Source organism: Bactrocera tryoni, chromosome 5 (assembly GCF_016617805.1).
Source record: "Bactrocera tryoni isolate S06 chromosome 5, CSIRO_BtryS06_freeze2, whole genome shotgun sequence".
NCBI classification, from domain to species: Eukaryota; Metazoa; Arthropoda; class Insecta; order Diptera; family Tephritidae; genus Bactrocera; species Bactrocera tryoni.
The window spans coordinates 79,241,141-79,259,454 of NC_052503.1; the positions used below are offsets into that span (position 1 = coordinate 79,241,141).

At 37.8% G+C, this 18,314-nt stretch overlaps 1 long non-coding RNA gene across 1 annotated transcript in view; it reads right to left on the reverse strand.

Moving 5' to 3' along the window:
- The window catches only part of LOC120779051, a 209,549-nt gene extending 192,502 nt beyond the window's left edge, over positions 1 to 17,047 (reverse strand). Inside the window, exon 1 of the long non-coding RNA XR_005705600.1 lies at positions 15,697 to 17,047. This is a non-coding gene — a long non-coding RNA (uncharacterized LOC120779051). The remainder of the gene's footprint in view (positions 1 to 15,696) is intronic.
- Between the last annotated feature and the right edge of the window lie 1,267 nt (positions 17,048 to 18,314).

An 18,314-nucleotide genomic window follows, 5' to 3' on the forward strand; every position in this document is an offset into this window, starting at 1 on the left:
TCGCATAAAAATGGAGATTATTCATCATCCTTAGTTCTTGTGGTACACAACGAATCACAGACTCTAGAATCCTCGAACAATTTGGTTTCATTCGAAAATACTTGGATCGCCAGGCAGGCATGGGAGGGACGGACTCACTGTAGTAGAGAGGCGGTGAACTTATTTACGAATAGATGAGTTCCAGTTTTATGCTTCTTGACCACTACGGCGTCTTCCAACTGACGTTGCAATAGATCTACTGCTCCAGAGCGCAGCCTAATTCAGAGCGGTAGTAGGTAGGTTTATGATGAAACTGGTTTGGGTGACTGGATACAGCAGTATTGGGCAGCTAGGATAGGTACTTCAGTCTAAATAACAGCAGAATAGGAAAGAGTAGGAGCTTTGTTGGTCTCTTGTGGCTCACTACTGGACTATTGGATCTCAGACCAAATCAGCAAGCGCAAGTCAACAGCAGTCTTCCCGCAAGGGCTTACTAAATAAATTTTAAGAGGTCTGGAGAACTATCCGCTCTCAGCAAAGTCTACTTTTCAATAGTTTTTGGAGTTCTAACTGTATATAACAAGGGACTGTACATAACAGTCCAAATGTAATCACTCCACAATGCTGCGGGATCAGCAATATGATGATTAATTGAAGCGCTCTACCAGTGTTACAGAAATTGGTATTAAAAAAGTTGGGTTAAGTTTCTTTTCATTGGAATGTTTTCTAAAAAACACTGCTTACTTTCTATTTCTATTTCTGCAAACAAATTCCCGTGCAAAATAAAATAAATGGAAAGGCGAAATATTTTCTACAACCACTACAATTTAAACTACTAATAAATGCGGGATTGGTTATAAAAACTTCTTCGCGATTTCAGCACTTTCTATAATAAAAGCCAAACAAATAAAAAATAAACATGTAATAAAAGAAAATATAAATTTCGCAGACAGTAAATTGGCGGCGCCACACAAATATTTGCTGCCAGACAGCGGTCCATATATGTAGTTGTGTGTGTACGTATATTTGTGTGTGATATGCGCAAAATGTTACCGAGAATATACCTTAAAGCGCCGCAGGCGGTACGCCGCCTGTGTCTATACACACAAACACATATAGCGTACATGGACTCTCACACATACTTAGACAACATGGTGCTTACCACATTTTATGTTTTACATAAAACAATGGCTGATCCGCGTCGCCGTAAAGGACATGCGAGCAGTATGTGCGAAATTGCGGTTTGTTTGAGTATTTGGGCGGCGAAGGGCTGCAGGGAAATTAAATGCTTTTACAGGCAGGACATAGTATATGCCTAAAAGCGATACCGGCGACAAATGTACTGACAGCAGGCGTTATGAAAAAATATAAATAACAGCGAAAATACGAAATATATAAACAAAGAAATTAAAAAGTTACAATTTGCGGCAAATAACACAAAAAGGGTATTAAGTAAGGCATGATGCAGAGAAAATAATGGAACAAGTTGCGGAAAATAAAATACCGCGGTTCAGTAAACTTGTTTGGAAAGCACAGTGTTTTGAATTAAGTACTTGGAGTTATAAAAAAAACAAATACAGACGCTATAAATCTCAAGCCTAACGTCTACCTAACCTATATTTGTTACCAAAAACTGCAGTTATTTGAAGATACTGCCAAAAATTGATGTTTTCAATATTTACTACATATTTCATAATCGGTTATCAATCGGCTATAAATCCGTTAACGTATTTGCTTATATTTGGATAGTCAATGTTGCAATAGTATTTACCAGTAAAAAAATTGACGTTTTCGAAATCTACCTATATATTTCGTAATCGGTTACCAATAGGTTATTTTATTGGTTATAAATCGGTTATCACATTTACCTATATATGTTTGGGTTGTCAAAATTCCAATGTTACAATATTTGAATTTTATTTGCTGTGATTCTTCAAGGACATTCATATCAGAAGCTGGCCTAAATGTTTGCTTAAAAAAAGTATTTTCTAAATGTTAGCTTAAAAAAATTTAAAAGATTAGCATTTTTAAGCTTGTATATTTTTATGGGTATATTTTTGTAGCTTGGAACACATTGTTACTTATAAACTCGAAAATATCTTTTAACATGCATTTCTTTACGTTTTTCTCCACTGTTTGGTGCTTAAAGCCCTCAAAAAGGAAAGCAAGTTTATTGCTATGATTTTACAAAAAATTCTTGGATTTATTTTTTCGAAAAAAGTTATTATTTGCCTACAAAATTGACACAATGTGCGAACACAAATTAAATTTTGCAGCAATATTTCCTTGAATACACGATATCACAATAACACATATCCATATATGTATGACATAACTACATACAAACGTATGCATATGTACCATATGCAGCGCACAAAATGAAAAAAAATACATGAAAAAGTGTATATGTACATATGTATAAATATATCGACAAACTGTCTGTCTGGCTCTACGACGGCTGCTAACTGTTCACGCTTAACCCTTTGTTTAGCGCCGAAAATGGCTACGGAAAACCGATGAAATTTCGACACATTTTTTGGACTGTCTGATAGCGGCGCATGTAAATAAAATAAAGGCAAGAATATGCATGAAAAAGAAAACAAAAAGCAACGAAAACAACAATGCAGCAAACAAGAACAATTGGGGAAGCGAAAAAACATTAATAGCTAGCGAATAAAAATAGCGCAACGAATTGAAAAGTCAGTTTGAGGGCGAGTGAGAGATAAGCAAGTGGTATGGTAGGGGCAAAGAGTAGAAGAAAGCAGGTTCGATAGTTATGGACGAGGAGAAGGGACAAAAAAGCAATAAAGTGATGGAAAACAACGTTTTGTTTTGCTAAAAAGAAAAACTTCGTGACTTTATGAGGCGAGAAAATACGGTATGATTTCACTCTCTGTCGTAGAAAGGGAGTTTAATGGGTGGGTGGGCAATAGGAGCATTATTTTTTAAATGCTTGTTGTGATATTTTAACAAACAGGATAGCCATAAGTACCGACGATACATGCCTAAATTGCAGGAAAGCAGGCACGAGAGAAACGCAAGAACACTTCTTATAAAACTCGTCTTAGATATCTAGAAGCTTTGCAGTTCAATGAACTCTAGCCTTAGATATTTAAGAAGTTCGCAGTTAAAGCAATTATAGTCACTGAAGTATCAAAATTTGATATGAAGTATGTAGGTCTTAACAGCGTTGAGTTTCTCAATGAAGAATACTTCAGCTCAAATTAAACTACACCTTTGATGTGGCATTACTAACTACCAGTAGGTTTAAGTATGACATGACATTCGGGCAGTACTATAATCTAACCTAACCAAACTTCTGGCTTCAAAAACTAAATTATATTTAATATTTAGGCATGCCTATCTTTGCTATTCGTGGTTCTTCCCTCTTTCTCTGCTTTAGTTTTTCTTCAGAGATTATTTGATGAAATATTGTAGTTGCAAATGTTATCTTCTATAGACAACAAATCTCTCAAATATGAATTACCTTAACTACCTGTGATAGTAGCAGCTTGAGTTCATCAAAGCCGCACTACATATTCTGCTCTGATGTGAGAGCTTCCTTCTGGTAGGTGTACATTTACTCCGACAGCCGAGCGCCTACACTGGCTTTGAGCTCGCTGAAAACTAGTCAAGGAGTTTATGACTGCGTTAGCAATAGTTTCACATTTCTTCCGTATTTCACTGGTATTAATGCGCGGTCAAAGCGAAATCGGAAATGGAAACTGCAAAGCCGATGAAGTAACTAAGGAGGTCACCCTTTCTTCAAATTAATCCGTTTGGAGTCGGGTCGGTTTTTCGATGTCTGACTTTGTTCCGGCGTTGAACCTTTGGGCTTCAGTGAGGTCAGTAGGCGCTGGCAAACGACCTGAACTTGTGCGACTGCCAATTCCTACTGGTCCAGAGCGAACCGTAAAAGGTCGTTCAAACTACTGGCTTTTAGCAAAGTCAATTTTGCCACAATGATAGGTGTTCTGACAGGATACTCTTCAATGGCTTTACAGCTGATGCGGCTAAATATTCCAACGGACGGTAAATGAGGATCTTTTGATCCACTTTTCAGGAGTTTGGGTGGGTAACAAAAGGTCGAATATCTGTCCAATTGATATTTATCTATTTTCAATTAACCCTACTGCCTAACTTAACATAACTTTGGAGAACCATAGTTCCAATAAATTTACAGCCCATGCGTCTAAACATTCTGTCGGACGCTTTTTGATTAAGTTGTTTGTCGGAAGGTCAGTTTCTTCTCTATTGCCCAGCTTTTATCAGACTGAGATTGAAATATCACGCTAGACACCCCTTGGGAGATCGTAGTGAATTTGCAAAAATTGATATTAACCGTTTTAATAAATTTTTGGTAGATACAAAACGTTTCGACGTTCAATGAGAATCTAATGATCCATCTTTCAGGAGTTTATGGGTAACGCAAAGAAGGAATATCTGTTATCTCTTTTAAATCAAGCTTACAACTTAACGTTGGACACCACGGTTGCCAAGACTTACGAGGAAGCGCCGTTTAATTCCAGAGAAACCTGAGAAACGGCTACTATATTAAAGAAAGCTGGAAAAGCTGAGTTGGGAATCTTCTTTAGACTCTTTTGGTTCGCGCTGTTAAAAATGTAGACGGAAAAAGCTCAAGCACCAGCCCTTTGAGCATCATCTCATAATGGCATTTCATCAAAAATGTGGTGCAACACTCTAGTCATAAAGGAAAAGTAATTGGCAGTAACCACTTTCCCATATTATATAAACTTTTGCTTTTAAATGCACACTCGTTGCAAGTGTATGTCGAACGCAGCTAAAAGCGATTAAATTGTTTGCAGCATTAAATGATTTTCCAATTTAATTTGTATTGGCTGTGTGGGTACTTTTGCTGCTGTTGCGGAGCAATGTTTCAGCTCAACAGCGTGGAAATGTCCTACATACAGCGAGAGGGTGCACACCTGCGCACACACACACGCACACTGGCGCCAACGCCGACATGTAAACACTCGAATGAACGAGCGAGTAAATGCAATTGCAAGCGGCACGCTTTACAACATCATCAAAATCAAATAAAACACGGCATACAAAACGTAGTGTGGCACAACACAAGCAAATGGCAACAAAATGTTGCAGTAACTAAATGCAGCAGCGTGCGACAGCCAGGGTGTGAGGTGCAGAAACAGTAGCAAAAGCAGCAATTCACGATTAGTGGCAATGTGAGAGTGGATATTTTTGTGTATATGTATGTGTACATGCAAGTAGGTGCGTGCGTTTGTGGCAGTCAACTGCCAGCTGCCAACTAAAATGGCGATTTGAAGCACAGCAGCAGCAATAGGGGCAATTGAAATGGACGCTTAGTAAATAGCGGCGAAGCTGTGTAGGTGTGTGCATGAAGCGTAAGGAAGTAGGCACGTAGATGTATATGTGTGTATGTGTGTGTGGTTGGTGATTTGAGGCGCTGCAAGGAAATTGCGGTTGCAACTTAGCACAAAAAGCAGCAGTGAAAACGTCAGCTACGTCTGTCATAAATCAAGCAAATGTGCACAGCAGCGCAGCAGCACTTTCATTGCTGCCACACACACACACGCCCGCGGTCGGGCACATAAATGTGTGTGTTGTAATGTGTTGCAAGCCAAGTTAGTTGGCAAAATTTAATAATCTCAAATGGCACTTACAATCAAAAACATATCGCTACAACAACAGCAAAGACAGCGCAACTAGCGCGTGAAGCGGCAAGGGTTGACTGAACTCAGCAGCAAGGCGGCGCAGTGAAAGTAGGTAGGAAGCAGTAGCTATAACTAAGCATACACAGCAGCGGACTTGGCAAGCGAGGGAGTTGCAGTCAAGCAGTAAACCAGTATATGCTGCAACGCTAAGTCGCTGCAAAAATAAATGTTGCTGAAGCAAGCATCCAAAAACGCATGAAGATCGTCACATATTCATATATATTTATAAAAAAACACTATGCGCTGAGTTATGTGCGTTAGAAATCAAGAATTTGTAAAGAAAATATTAGCCAATAAAAGTCAAGAACATGCCAGCGTAATAAAGGCGAAATATAACCAACCAACCACACACACACACATACACACACAAATCACACAGCAGCGTTGGAAACACATAAAAACACATTAGTGCCACCAAAATAGTGGCAATAACAGTAAAGCGGCAAAAACAAAAGCAAAGCGTTGCACATTGCAGTTGCTGCAGTCTTCAAAAACCGCCAAAAGATGGCAACGCTGAGGGAACTGTAAGAGATTTGAAATGTGAGTAGTGTATGCTCGCAGTTTTACCGCATAAGTATATATGCGTAAGTAAGCAAGGTGGTAAGCCACAGCAGTAACTGCAAGTTGAAGTTGATGCACAGTGGGCTTTCTTAGGCAAATTATTGCTTGTAGATTTGTGTTGCATAACTACAGGCGCGCTTCAGTAAAGTAATTTCGTTCGCGGAATTTTGTGGCATTGGAGTTCTTAAAGGGTTTATGCGAAACATTTTATAAGTATACATACATACATATTTTGCAACCAAGAGAGAATATGGAGCTGTGGATTAACGAAATCGAATTCAGGCACTGAACGATGTTTTTAAGCTTTTCACTATGTTTGTGACACCCAAATGAAATATATTTTTATTTATATACATATATGTATATGATGCTCAACGTGACGATCTGAGTCGATTAAGCCATGTCGGTATGTTCGTCCCTCCGTCTTTCTGTATATGTACGAAAAAATTTGTTAGTTTTTCAGATATCGATCTGAAAATTTGCGCACGTCTTTCTCTCATAAAGACACTGCTCATTTGTCGAAATGACCCATATCGCTTCACTTCATCATATAGCTGCCATACAAACTGAGCCATCGGAATCAAGTGCTTGGTTGGAAAGTCTTGTCATTTAACAAGATATCTCCACAAAATTCGTTACTAACCATTGTCTAGGTCAGTAGTGCAGTCTCTGAAGAAATTACTCACATCGAATTACTATAGCATATAACTGACATCCAAACTGAACGATCGGAATACAAAACCTTCTAAAGAATCGTTTATGTTTGTGAAGGTTATTATAGCTTCGTTGCAAGCGAAATTAACGTTTTTGCTAGTTTTTATAAAAATTGGAATTTTGGCAAGCCAACAAATTTTTTAAGAAAGATTTTCAAGCTGCTCATCAATCCTTCGATTATTAGTTGCATTAATCTATAGTTACAATAATATTTTAAAGTGCTCCTATTTAACTCGTGCTATTTATCTGTACTCTACCTCTACAATATTATGCAATGTTGTCTACCACTTCTGACCCACTGTGCGTAGCGGCACTGCGCTTATTGAAAATCCAAAAGTTTTTGCTAACTTCTTACATCATGAGCACACTAAAAACCTCACAATCAAGCGACCAACAAAATAATAAAATAAAATTGCCATAAGGCCCCCCTCCCCCAACGCAGAAATTGCCTGCTGCATACGTGCAACATGTGTCGGCAGTGGTGGTGCTGCTGCAGCAGCAATAACTGCAATTCATTTCGTGTTTTCGGGCACAGCCCCAATAGTCATCATAAAACCATAAATTTCTTATTTGCTGAGTGGAGTTTTACTCGCATTTTACTTGCAACATGCCGACCGCACAGCGCGCAGATAGCGTAGCAGGCGGTAATTGAAGCCACGAGCACAAACAAAAGCATGCCATGACTTGTGCGGTATATGCTATAGTGCGGTTGCATTTTTTGTTGTCATCGCTGCAGTTGATTTTGATGTTGGTTCTGTCGGTTAACTGCGGTCATTTGCAACAACAATGCTATGCTTTCATAAAATCAGCGAAGTAACAAAGTCAGACAGTCAGTAAGTCCAAGATTGAGTTGTGGTGGAGGAGGTTGAAGATGCAGAGAAATTGGTGGCAAAATTGTAAAAATTTTTATAATTTGATTGTTAAAAAAAAGAAGAAGATGAAGTTCGACAGCAAACACTTTTTCTTTAAAACAAACATTTCATTTTCAAACATTTTTGTTAAAACGAACAGACTTATAAGTATAGTACAGTCGCCAAGCACTTGTCGCTGTAGACATTGCACAGTTTTTATGTTTCCGGCAAAAACTCTAACAAAATGTTCCGCTTACGAAATGCCAGCGAGTGCTCTGACTCCATACTTGCTGATTTCCGTTCTAATATCTTTGCAATTCAATAACTTTTCTCCGCCGCAGTCACTTACTATAATGAATATAAAGCGAAATGTATGTATGTACGAATGACTTAGAGTGTGTTGCAATGTTTTTGGCAGTGCTGCCACATGTTCAGTAGTTAAAGCAACCGATAGAGTTGCCAAATGAAACACATTTATAAAAGATTTACTCTCGAGGTATTGCCAGGAGTGGGGAATTTCCATTACTTCAGACTGCGTATGATAAATCCGACCTCACCTAGTGATGGTCACCAGCGTTGCTGAAAGGCGAAATCTAGCTTCAGTCATATGGAAATGACAGAGAAAAAGTGAAAGAAAGAGAGAAAGAGAGAGAGAGGGATGTAGTGACAAAGTTTTTATTTAACGAACGTCAGGCGTCGCTATCATATGTTAGTTACTGCAAATGTAAGCCCTGAATTCTTGATTCTTGATCTTTGTTGAAAATTTGATGGATTTCAAGGGAAAATAAAAGGATATAAAGAATTCATTAACTGATAAATTAATAAGTTAGCCTCGGCTATATTGTCAGGAACTCTCTAAGAACTTCAGCTTCAGACTTCCTGAGCTGAAGTCCAGGTTGCTGTCTCCTTCCGAGAAGTTGAGCTCACTGACCGTGCAGCTTCAGAAGAAGGCCATCACAACGGACTGTGGGCACTTGTATGGATGTGGATTATGTGCAGCTTACCAAAATCTAATCTGAAACGCTTTTGAAGATTAATTATTTACTTTTGAGTGCCCTGTTTGGTTGGTTGAAAAGCGGAAGCGAGTAAGCGCCAGACCACAGGCGGCCGCACTTAGACCATCATTAAATCAATTGTGATCTCGGGTGGTAACGAAAATCAGTAACTAAAAAAACACCGAATGATTTCCACGTCAGCTGCCAAATATCTCTTAGGTTGGAGCGTTGGGAGCCTTCTCATCCTGCTGCAGACTGGGCATTCGCATATATAATATCCTAGCGCATCATTTTACGTGCATGATCTGCATTACGGCGACTACACTTAGCCCATATTCTGATAGTGTGACCTCAAAAACTTCATTTATATGGCAACCCTGGCATGCTTGACCTCCCTGTCGCAATCAAAAAATCACGTAAAAGTTGAAAAATCAAACAACATTACGGACGCTCACAAATAGTTTGTGGCAAAGGCGAAGATTGAAAATGTCTCACTATTTTACAATTTCACTATTTGTGACAGCTTCATTACTACGCACCCATACAGCTACACTGCGCTGCTTAATGCACATTGCTGTCGCACAAAATTGAAGTAGTTACACCCTGATGGTGCGATAAAATGCGGTTGCACCACAACGACTGAAATGCTAACTTGACTGCTGTGGCCACGGTGACAGCGACGACTGTGGAGACCTGCCATGAAACAACCTTGTACACCGCTTCAACTGCCGGCTATTGCAGCATGCTGCACGAAGACCAGCAGTGCGCGCAACAGCCCGAGCAACGGAGTGTGGCGTCCAATCACCCATACGCCCAACAATTGCGGTACAAATTCGCAAACGGAAACGGAAACCTGCTATAATGACGCGAATGGCGGCAGCAGGCGGGGGAAGATGCTGATAAAGCGGCCACCACGCATAAGTCAGACACGCCATGCTGTGAATGACACAAAACGTCGAAGTGTATGCAGTGAAGTCAGCGGCAGCGTAACGGCAAACCAAGAAAACATGAGGCAATGCGCCGAAATGCAGGAAACGCAGCAAAAGACTGTTTGTAAAATATGAAAAATGGTAAAAAGCAACACCGAGTGACATGGCAGATTTGAGCGAAGATTTCAGGCAAAAAAAGAAGGAAAAGAAGCGAAGCGAAAAACTGCGGAAGTAAGTAGAATATAAATAGTACAGCTATGATAGCGACGCCAACGCTTAGAAATAGCAAATGCTCGGTAACAAATAAGCAAACTTTGGTTGACTTATACTTTTGTGTTGTTGTTTTTGTTATTATTGTTGTTTATTTATGTTATTCATGCCGTTTTTGCTGTGCGGCGTGATGACAACGTACATGCCACGGCGGATATTGCGTTCATATTTTCATGTTTTTGAAATATTGTTGTTATTGTTGTTGCTGGCGATGTCAGGGTCGGTCATGATTACGATTTGTCACACAGATACTGCTGTTAATTAAGATCAAGGTGAGTGAAAATTTCAAGGTGAGTAGCCACTTGGAAATTTAATGAGTTGCCGGTGGAGCTTTTAAGTTCGACGTGAAGGAGAAATATTTTATGCAAAAATAGTTAGTGATGATAATACAATGATAGGTAGGACTGCTGATCTTTTATAGTAATTGTTTGAATTTATAATAGTTTCTTTAAACTTGAACTTCAATTTATACATGGGTAGCTTCGAAATCTCCTCCTATTAAGTGTTTAGTGTATATATGGAGCCGAGTAAATTTGGTTCTATCTGTGACTTTCTTCCATCTTTCTAACACTGGACGATTTTTAAGCATCATATCTTGTACATTTTATATATTCGAAGGTCGTTTAGAACGGGGTATGTCTTCAACGACCTCTTTGAACCTTTTGATCTTTTAGAATGCTTTGTCTGATGCCAGTCGTATTTTAAGTGTTGATTTATTGTCACATATTTACTGTTGTCTCAACTATGTTCACAGCCTTAACTTTTAACCTGTAAAGCATATTCTAACACTCAAATGAACTCGTTGAACTTAAGTTACATCTTTTTGGTTGAAACAAAACAAAAGGTCCCCTTCACAGAAGTATTAATTTGAAAGGTTTTGCGCTTTATAAACGGCTATTAGTTGCTTTCAATGAGGTTATTGACGCTGATACCCCAGTGCCTACCAACACTTATAATTTTATTGCAGCATTTTCTTTTTTTTTCCCCCTCATATTTTTGGAATAATTGGCAAACATCTCCAAAGTACCAAGCATACTCAGAGGGCTCCGAAAGCCATGCCACATAATTGGTGCTGGCAAATACCCAATAAATCAAAGTAGTTTCACTCAATTCAATTCGGTGCTGCTATAACGAGCCTGGAAGAGGTTAGAAGAGGTGAAGAGTAACTGAGTAGCAGCATAAACGAGAACAGGTGTAGGCGGCGAACAGGAGAGCAGCGTGAAGTGGCCTGAAGTGTTGCGCTCAAGTTGATATTCAAACTACAGAGCGCACAAACACATACACACACACATTGAAAGTTTAGCCAAGTTATGGAAATTTTACTTACAAATTTGCGGTGCGTCTCAACAAGCGCGCTATTGGTAAGCACATAAGAATTGGTTAAGTTTCTAATTTCACTTTGACTGGCAGTTTGCGCCGTTGCCATACAGTATTTGCTGTAAATATATGAGTATCACTTATGGAGGGCCAACTTATAAGCGCTCGAAAATGTTTTGTAACTAATACGAAAATATCGCGAATGATAACTTGCCGCAACACCAACAAATACAAGCAAGCAAAAGCTGCAAAGTATTTGTGCCTAAAAGTGTAGCATAGACTGAGGCGCGTAACCGTGCGTGTGACAGCAATTTGCTATTAAAAGTGCAAGCTTTGAGGCAGCAAGCCATATTTCAGCCAAAATTCAATATGCAATAAAATAAATAATTTTATGTAGCCTGAATATAGCCTCCATGAAATAGGGATATAAGTAAATTTGTGCGCCACTTTAGTTATTTACGTAAATTTGCCAAAGTAAGCAAAATAACAAACAAAACAACTTATAATTACAATTAAGCCATATCAGTCGTGACGCTGCTGGAAGTTTGTCTGTCAATGATGTTGCACGAATATTGAAAGCGTTTTGTATATTTCTATATCTAAACTAAAATGCTCCTGACAGTTTTAGCTCTATCTTCATTCGTGCCTTTGATGGCAATTAATGCGGGTATGATTCTGTTAATATTAATGGCAGCTTAATTGATTAGACATTTGGAGTGGGCGTGCAATTTTAATGGACTTATTTTAATAATTTGGAATTACTGGAAAATGAGAATTTGAAATTCATAGAAGGGTTCACCAAAATACGTAAAAAACTATAAATTAATCGAGTTTTGAACATTGCTTTTTCGTACTGGCTAAAATTTAGTGCCAACAGTTCAGGGTTTGACCTTCAGGTTCTGAGATATCGATATGAAATTTTGCACACATTCTTTATATATCGTACCAATATAGCATATAGCTGCCAGATAAGCTGAACGATCAACAAATGATTTGTGAAAAGTTACTATTTTTCTTGTTTTAATGTTAGATTAGATCAGATCTTGAGAAAATAATATAAGCAGACGAAGATAAGTATTTTGTAGAGCTACTAGAGACAGATTTAAACCTTTATGTTTACAGATAGTACCTATAGACTCTCCAACATCTGTAAAGGCGTTTGCTGTCGATTCTGTTTTGTTCGAATAGGTAAAATACGAGATACAGAGTATTTTCAGTTTAGACACATAAAAATGGGATATTCGCGATATGGCACTACTTGCTTCCAAAAAACTACAATATTGGCATTCAGAAAGTTTTAAGTCTTCCACTCTAACCAGTCATTGATCATGTTATTGATGGTTAGAACTCTCACAACTGTTCAAAAGCTGACTTTATCGAGGCAAGAAGCTTCATGGATTGCCACCTACTATACTGTAGTTGACTTCAAGAAGACTGTAGAGGTTAGGTTAAGTCATAGGGTTGATCGATGGATCTCACTTGAACAGATTTTTGTTCACTGTGTTACCCATAAACTGCTAAGGTGAATCTGAATAAATTCAAAGGACCAACACCAGAACGCAAGAAGACATCAGAAAACCGACACGATTCCAATCGGATGAAATTTAGGAAAGGGTGGCTCCCTACCAAATTGATTTGCTTGCAATTTCCGACGATACCAGTCTAATATGGAAAAAGATTGAAGCTATTGCTAAGGAAGTCATACACTCGTTGACTAGTTTTCAGCGCACTGACTAGCTAAATCCAGTGTAGCCGCTCGGCTATTAGGGTCAGTGTACACTTTTCTAATGGAAGCTGTACTTCGGTCTTGAGTCTGAACTACATTTGTTTGAGGACACTCGACTGAAGACCTCTCCATCAACGCTCCCTTTTTATTTCGATAAGTTCGCTGTACGTCTCTTTCCAACGGTTTCGCCATGCCCACAAATGTTGCTCTTACAATATTTCTGCCGTCAAAACCCATGTAACCCCTTAAAGTATGCTGAACTCAAAGCATTTGCTGAAACCTTAGGGCTTCTTGCGAACTCATCTAATACAAAAAAAGTTGGAAATCGCACCTTCACCAATAAATATGTAAAAATTTGCCTGAACACTGTTTACAATTTTTTTAGTTTTCAAGTTTTTAAATTGAACTATAAAAGCTCGCTGGAGATTTTCTAGAAATACCATTTAAACTACCAACCCTAAAAATTTTCTTTTGACAACTTAGCAGCAATATTTAAGTAGAAATAGAAATTCACTTCCACAACATATTTTCTGCTACAACTACCAAAATTTTCCATTTCCGGTAAAATACCAGAAACTTTTCCATGTAAATACACAGACAATTTCTGCTATTTAATCACTAATTTAGGCAAATTTTATGTATTTCATGCAAAAATACCAAACTTACTTGGAAATAAAGCAAAATGCTGTTTTCTTTTTCGCTTTGCTTTATATTTACTTGCTATGCTATGCCATGCTATGCTGTGCTGTGCTAAACTTTTGCCATTTTCCGCCATACCACACACTTATTTGCTTGCCGCACTCATGCGTGCATTGGTATGTGTGTGCGCAAATTTTCGTGTATTTGAGTTGGTAATGGTTTCTATTTTTATTTCTCTTTGCTTTTAGGTTAGACTTTCATATATATGTGTGTGTGTGTGGTGTTTGTGTGGTGCTCTGCAAATAACTGATTTCCAGCGATTTATGTTAATGATTGTTAAACATTAGTAAATCAATTGAATTGAAGCAGCAATTTGCTATGCAAGTTATCTGCCAGCAACAACAGCAACACAAGCTGTGTGTGTAACCGTAAGACAAAAAGTAGAAAATGAATAAAATAAATAATTTGCTTGTTGGCACACAAATTAGTGCCACACTCCTGTCGAGCTGGCATTTGCCTAAACGAAAAGATGAGGCACAGCAAAATTCCTCAGGAAAAATGCCAATGAAAAAGCAAAAATTTCAATCGAGTTTATGTATTTGTTCTGCATGAGTATGCATGAAATATTTCCAAATGTTATGGTATGTGTGCATGTGTGCGTGTGTATGTTAACTATTTTCTATTATGTAATTGGAGAAGTTTAATAATAAAATCTCTGTTTGTGTAAATTTAGCTAGAGCATTTGTTTTGGTTTGCCAGTCTGGTGGGTGCCATATAACTGGTAGATTTCCAATTGCTTTGTATACATACATACATATGTATATACAATTTATGAAATTATATCAAATATTGTGTCAAAAATGCACCCGGAATATGAAATTAAATTTTCCGGAGAAATAATATTAAAAAAAAAAGTATTTGCTGGATATGGAACAAAAATTTGTCTCAAACTTTGTATTTCTAACCAAGCTTCGTGTGCAGAATCATAGCGAATGTTTGGAAATTTCTTACGGAGTTTTATCAAAAATACAAACCTACAGGTGGTACAAAGCTTTCCAAGACGGTCGAGAGATCGTTGAAAACATGCCTCGTTCTAAACGACCTCTTCAACTAATGAAAATATTAAAAAAATTAAGGATAAGGCGCTTGAAAATCGTCATACAAGTGTTAGAGAGATGAAAAGAGGGCTCTTCATCTCTCGCGTGTCCGCTCGAATGATTTTGGTGGATATTTTGGGAATAAAACGAGTTCTTGCTCGACTCGTCCCGATAAATTTGAATCTGTTTCAAAAAGAGAACCGTTAAAGGGCTTCTTTGGACATGCTTGATCTTGCGAATTAGAATCCCAAATTCATGGAAGCACTATAACTGCCGATGAGACATAGGTTTATGAGATTGACAAGTAAACATGTCAACAATCATCCGACGGGTTCCATCGTATTCAATCGATCGAAGAGAAAAACAAAATTCGCTGAAGGAGCTAAAGCCCGTCGCAAAAAAAACTTATGAAAAGTATTTCGAGACTTGAAAAATCGTTGGTATACATGTTTCACATGGGTTAGAGATTACTTTGAAGGCGACAAAATAAATATTGATGAATATTTTATGTTTTATTTACAATTTCCGTGTACTTTTTTGTCACAATGTATGTCAAATGGTAGGAAGGCGTTACTGAATATCCCTATTTTTGAATACAGTTGTCAGTTTTAATTTTTGTGGATGTACTTGGTGAAAAAATATATGGTTTATTTAATCCTGGACGGGCTTCGCTATTTTGCCCCTGTTTGCATAGAACGAGTCGACTAACAAAGCACGTCCAGGGTTGATTATAACAAGAAATTACTCAAAATCATATCATAATGTCAAATAGTTGGAAAGCCTTACTGAAAGAAATGCCTTAATTTTCTTTTAAATACTCTTTTAAAAGAGTTGCCATATTGAATTTTATATATGGATACATAAATATATATATATAAGTATATCATAATGAAAGATGACTTACCGTTAAACGATTTCTATGAAGTGGAGGCCTTCTCCAGCTGGTCCAGGATTTTTTACGACGCTGTAATTTTTATAGAACGAGAACGAACGGTATAACGATTATTATACGAAACGAATCGAACACAATTGGGGCTATGCCTCTTTTATTTTTGAAAACACACACACACATTTATCATTTCAACTTGCATTATTTACCACTTTATTTTTATTTTTATTTTTAAAAGACCACACATTTTTATATTGGACTGAACTTTTTTATAAAATAATTGATATCACTACTTTCTCACTTTTTCTATGAACACTACACTTTTATTAAACTGACAACACTGGACAGTACTTGCCTTTTGAATACACAGCTTTACACGCACGCGAACCGAACCGATCAACCTTAATCGCGAACCGAACCGATCAATCTAAATCGCGAACCGAAGTGCATTGAAGTAGTCGCAACAGTAATAAGCACTTTATAAGTTTTTTCTCACTTTTTACTGAAAGTTCTGTGATTTTTTTGAGCTTTTATTTCTCAAAGTTGTTGTTATATTCAATTACACTTTGCTGTTGTATTAGCATTGTGTTTTTATATTACATATAGATAATTAGAAACTATAATTGATAGCCGCAAAGTATCTCTTTAGCTTGTTCAGTTTTAGAATAAATATACATACATATACAGGCTCGATTACAGTTAACTCTGCTTTCTCAATTACTTCTTTTTATGTCAATACACCCAAACTACTATTTCGGTTTTGATCAGTTTCCAGTTATGCTCTGCTCTCTCAAATGTCCAGCGATTGCTGCGCGAAAAATTACGTCAAATTTTAAGCCGAACAAAACCGACACAAGTCGATTTCTCAATACAGATTTCCGTTTTTAATTTTCATGTATATAAGTTCACGTTTTTATATAATGATCACTTCTGTTTTTTACAAAAAGTTCTTCGCACTCTAATGAAATTTAAACACTTTTGCCAAATTTTCCAAAAAGTTTATGTCTGCTCACTATTATTTGGCAATTAACGCAGTTAGGCACCAAAACCGCCGAGTTATTGTCATCGACGAGTTATTTTTTTATATTTACTCACAAATATATGCTCATTGCACTTATTGCTCTCAATTTCTCACCATCAATTAACCTTTTTTAATTGTAAACCTTTATAAAATGCATTTCCGTTTCCCATACACCCCCTTTCCGTTTTATGTTGCTCATTTACTTAAACTCTCTTTTTGCGATTACATAACTTATCCATTTGCGCAGCAGCTTCAGCAAGGCAGCATAAAGCGAAGAGCGGCCAGCGCATATTTCAAACTAGAGAGCTCGACTTATGTGCTGAACGCATAGAGCGCGACAGACTGCAAGCGACATCTATCAAATATTAAAATACTCACGTTGTTATGGACACAGTTATGTAGTTGTGCACCTGTCTCAATAACTGTGTCCTTAAGAACATGTGTATTTTAATATTTGACAGATGTCGCTTGCAGTCTGTCGCGCTCTATGTGTGCAGAGCGTTACTCAGTGCAGGTCAAAGAGCTAGGAGTGTGGTATAATATATTCTCCCAACAATGTTTAGGTCGTTCGCACATGTTTTTACATATGGAAATCTTCCGTTATGTCTCTTTAAGCGTGTGTAGTGATGCCAATCATCTTTCCATGTTGGGAGCAGTAGTTTTGTTAGCGTATCTGTAAAATATAAAAACAGATATATTGTGAGAAAATGTTTTGTAATAATGCAAATAACTTTTTTAAGTTTTCAAATATTACAAATTTTGTGGTTTTAAGGACTTAGGGTAGGTTTGGTTAAACGGGCGTTCCAAACAAGGCCCTCATTTGGACAGCTACCCATATTGCCGGTCATTGTGGTACCTAGAACTCTTATAAAATTGATCATAAGGACGAAGCGCTTTGAGTCTATAACAAAATCGTTGAAGCGGCTAATATCAGTCTCTGCTCTTTGCATAAATAATGGAAAGTTTGCGACCGACTGAATTTTCTAATCTTACTAAATTAATGCCCAGTGAACAATGTGCAGTGAGAGCTTCTTCAAAGCGGTAAGATGAACTTTGCTAAAGGCAGCTACTTCATAGGATCTCCTACTTTCTACTTTTTGCCAAACCGACCTCATAGTGGCGCAGAGGCTGATCATTGACCGACACCTAGTAAGGGTACGCGAAATTCACAGATCCAGTGATAGAATGTAAGATGACAACGGGATTTGAGCGAGTTAAGGGGTCATACTATACAACTAGCTCATCGGGTGAGGTGAGATAAAAGCGTATGTTAAAGGGAAAATTTCCGTAAGAACTTGGTTAGAATGTCGTGAAGACACGAGTAATCCCTTCAGTCCATTGTGATGCCCAGAACTCGTAGTTTTGGATCAAAAAGACCATCCCTTATCGACAAGACGTCTGCCAAAAATTGATTGAGATGGCTAATTTTAATTCCAACCAATTCGCTTGATTCGTAAAAAGCATGGTATCAGAGATGCCTTGAACTTAATCTGGCGAAAGCTGGACAGTGGAGGAGAAAATGTCTGGATGCTCTTCTTCCTCACTGAAACTTTGATACGTTCCGTCCGACAAAATATTTATCCTCGCCGCATGAGTGTCAATGGGATTGTGT